The sequence below is a fragment of the Sorex fumeus genome, unplaced genomic scaffold (assembly GCF_029834395.1).
Source record: "Sorex fumeus unplaced genomic scaffold, SorFum_2.1 ptg000070l, whole genome shotgun sequence".
Taxonomy (NCBI): Eukaryota; Metazoa; Chordata; class Mammalia; order Eulipotyphla; family Soricidae; genus Sorex; species Sorex fumeus.
The window spans coordinates 10,946,008-10,950,648 of record NW_026606127.1 but is presented as its reverse complement, the minus strand read 5'-3'; positions in this window follow the sequence as shown (position 1 = coordinate 10,950,648).

The following is a 4,641-nucleotide window of genomic DNA, read 5'->3' as shown; positions in this document are numbered from 1 at the left end:
ACATGCGCACTAGGTCCCACTTCCAAAGCAGTAGGTACCGGTTCTCCTTCATCCGGGAAGGTCTTGGTGGAAAGAGATGGCTCTAGGAGACGCAATGGGGTGATGGATGAATGGAAAGGAAACCGGGACGGGTAGAGAACTGGACAGCTGGTGATCGTCATGGGATGGTTGGTGGATGTTTTTCAAATGAGTTAAAATATTATTTGTAAATAAGATTCAAAACAAAAATACGAAAATAAGGTTCCAAAGAACAAGTTACATATAAGACCGAGAGAGCTGAAAGGGCTGGCATTCATTCTGGAGCTTTCAATCATACTATTTACTAAATATGTTACTTTCACATCACTTAGCTGTGAAGAGGAATAGTGAGAAACAGAATGCCACCAGAAAAGCAAACTGGATAACCACCTTCAAAAAAAGCCAGGTGGAAGGTGTTCACATGGATCCGAAGTGCAAATATACGTTAACGGGAACATAATTTTAACAAACTCTGTTTGGTACCAGTAACTACATTGTTGAAAATGGGGGGAAATGAACGCTGTTTCTGACTGACCTGACACTAACCAGTCAATAGATTTTCCCAGGAAAGGGTAGTTGACTGGCTGGGAACAGAAAAACGTGAAAAGTGTTTTGCTACCTTTAATGTATGGCTAGAGGAAAATGATCCCAGTCAACCCTCAAAACTAACAAGCTTCAACTACCTTGAAAGAAAGTTGTATTAACTGAGGAAAAAATGCTGGGAGAATAGTCTGAAATGATGGGAAAAGAGACAATAAGTGCAAAAGAAGGACTTGAAATTTGGCGAAAACAAAGCTTGAAACAACAAGATCTGGTGGGAACATGATTTACTGGGAATGGGATCTGAGGAGGAGAAGAGTAATATCAGGGACGTGAACAAGGAAAATCCAAGTTAAGGAAGACTTAGCAAGCTGACTACTCCATGGGCAACATGGTTCCAAGAATACCAGAACTTACCAAGGAATTTACTTTAATTTTCTTTCTTTTATATGGTCAATTACAACATGTATTCTTTGCCTTCTTAAAACAAAATTTGGAGTGTTCATTTCTTTCTCAATATTCTGTTCATTTGTGTAAGCATCTTAAACAACTGCTGGAAAACAGAATTATTTGATCAGACTTATTTTTTACTTTAATGTTTAGTTGAGTTTACTAAAAACTAGCTCTAAAATGAAGTTTGTCTTGATTGGTACAAGTAGAGAAGGGAGGACTAGGGATGGAATTAGAGATTATAGGGTACCACATTTAGTTCCTAATAAAACAAGTAAAGCACAGTGTCCCAAATAGACTATTGAAAAAAATATTCATGTCAATTTAACCTGTAAATTCAGCATTTTCTATATTAAATTAAAAATGAAAGAATGTTCCTACATTTGGTCTTTTAAAGACATTCCACGTTGGTTAAGGAAACAAACACTGCCTATGAAATCATAGCAACATAACGATAAAAAACTGATTACTACTTAAATTTCCAAGAATGTCAGTGCTAAGAATTATTTCCCTGGATGTCCTTAGTGTACATGATAGTCATATGAATACACCTGTGTGAATATATCGCTGGCATCTAATTTAGAGAATAGATATATAGAGATTAGATCACATAGCTGAGTGTGATCTCAACTTTTCTACAAACTCCCATGCCCCACACACCCAAAGACTTGTACTAATCTTTATAAATCCATGACTTTTCCTCCTCCCATCTCCCAAAGTCTTTTAAAATTTCTTTTCAAGTACTAATGTGATGCGCTTTAGAAAATGTTGAGTTAAACTTAATTGTTGTCATTTAGCTTTTAGATAGAGTTCCAAGAAAATCTTATTAAAAGAGTATTTTTGTATTCTTTGAAAATGGTAATAAGAACATTATCCTTGAGTCCCTCAATCGACATTATATAAAGAATTTTGTGAGGAATTCCCTGTACAAATCAATACTCGAAGAAATAAATGACTTCTCTGAATGAATCTCTCCCACTTTGCCCCAACTCAGGGCATTCATTTTTGCTTTTTCTTTGTTTTAGGGTGTTGTGGTTTGCAATGGAGGTCAATACCATTACATTTTCATAGAAGAACATAGGCCCCTATATGTTCAAGACACTACTACTGTCCTGCGGTTCTTCCCACCATGTACCTTGCTCCAAGACAGCCTTTTGGAAATATGCTGGGAAGGACAACTGGATGTTCCATTCCTCACACTGACGTGGAAGACTCTTGCTGATTCTCAACCACATCAACTATTTAATTTGTTGACTGATATCACCTCCTGTCCTTTATTTTTTTAAAAAAATATTTGATTTGTTTCTGGAATATAAAGAAAAAATAAAATGGACCAATAAACAAAAGCAAAATCAAACCTTTGCACTCTTACATCAAAATCGTCCTTATAGGAGGGGAAGTAAATGACTGAAATTGGTAGGGGAGTGTTGTTACTTAGTTGTGGACAGTAGCTGGATATTTGACAGTGCATGGAGTATGAATACAGTTCCAGAGATCAGGAACTCTGTACTTGAAGCGAATACAGTTTGTAAACTTGTCATCACAATTATATGTCCATATGAAATTTATCTACATATGCTTTGTGCTTTCCTTGCATGTATGTGTTATGCATTCTTTTATCATGGCCTCAGAAATGCATCTGAGGGGACTCGGAAAATTAGTTGAGCCCCAAGTATGAGGAGAGAAGTAGTAAAGAATTGGAGGAGGAAGAAATATGCGTTGGAGCTTAAGAGCCGTGTAAGAGGAATATATAGATATGTATGTGTGTAAATACACATATATATGTATAAATATATATATGGGCTGGAGCCATAACACAGTGGGTAAGATGTTTGCCTTACACGTGGCCAACCTGAGTTCGATTGCTCTCCTCCACTCAGAGAGCCCGGCAAGCTACTGAGAGTAACCCTCCCTCATGGCAAAGCCTGGCAAGCTACCTGTGAAGTATTCGACATGCCAAGAACAGTAACAACAAGTCTCACCATAGGGACGTTTCTGGTGCCTGCTCGAGCAAATCAGTGAACAATGGGAGGACAGTGCTACAGTGCTATGGTTAATTCAAACGTTGTTTATGTAAAATATGAAAGAATCAAATAAATATTCTATAAAGCTGATTACACCTATTAAATTAATATAACTTTAAATACTGTTTAGAAATTAAGTTGAAGAATTTTAAGGCTATCGAAAGATATTGAAAATATATCAAGAAACACATGGATTTTTGAGGACGAAGAACACGTAGCAGTTGTCCTTTCTTAAGGTTATTATTTTTGGCATTTATAGAATATGCTTTCCCTGAGTTTTTGTTAATAGCTTCCGTTTTTTAGAAAGCATCATAATAAACTATATTTTTTGAAAAAATTAAAAAAAGCTCTGTTAGTGAGTGGATTCTGTATGTTTGGAACGTGGGAAGTATTTTCCTATGTAATTTACATTAAACATGATATTTATAACAGAAATACCATCTGCAATACTATTCACAATAGCCAGAAGAAACTATGGTATACCTACACAATTGAATACTACGCAGTTGGCAGGAAACTGAAATCATGAAATTTGCTTATAAATGGATGTACAGGGAAGAATATCATGTTCAATAAAATCAGTCAGAAGGAAAGGGGTATACTGATTGGACTACTCCATTTTTTGGATATAAAAAACCAGATTGTGAGACTAATACCCAAGGATAGCAGAAACACAGGCCAGGAGAATTGGTCAATGGTTTGACGCTTGCCACAAGTGCTGAAGGCGAGTATTTGGAATAAAGAAGGGACCGCTGTGACAATGATAGTTGGAAGTGATTACTCTGGATGAGAACTGAGTCCTGAAAGTAGGTTAATGAATAAACGTGAGAACCTCTCACTCTCTGTATTACAATCCATAATGCCCAAAGGATGTGTGTGTGAGAGAGAGAGAGAGAGAGAGAGAGAGAGAGAGAGAGAGAGAGAGGTGCCTGCAATAGTGTAGAGACAGCAGGCTGTCAGGTGGGGTTTAGGGTTGGGAGAGGTTGTGGTGGGAGAGAAACTGGGGACATTAGCAATGGAACTGTATAGGCAAATGCCCTACCCACTGTGCTGTAAACGTTGTATAAAATATACTAATAATAAGACATAATGATGTTGGTGAACAGTGCAATATAAATGATTACTTAGTAATTTTCTTGATTTATTAATGAAATATGTAAGCTCTTGAGTATAATGGGAGTACTTTTCTAACGTAAGAGTCTGAGGAAGGTGAAACTGTTATAACTGTACTGTAGGATTCCATCTCCCTAGCCTGCTTCATTCTACCTCTCTCTCTACCCAATCCGGTATTCTTCTTGGAAATCTGATTGGGTAGCCTCAACCTTTCAACTGCCTATTTTATGACATCATTCTCTCATCAAACCAACCAACAGCTGGTAGAATCTTGGTGTTCCCATGCAGGTGTTTGTAAACAAATTTGAAACATCATGTCAACTGACCAGTGACCAATAGCTGGAATGGTGGGTACCACTTTAGGTACCAGATGGTTACCTTAGACAACCACGGAAATGCCATACAAATTTTATTTATTCTAATATATTTTTAACAAATTGAAGAGATGCATCATAGTTAATTGGTTGTTAATAAAAGTTATGAAGTTTGAGAAGCT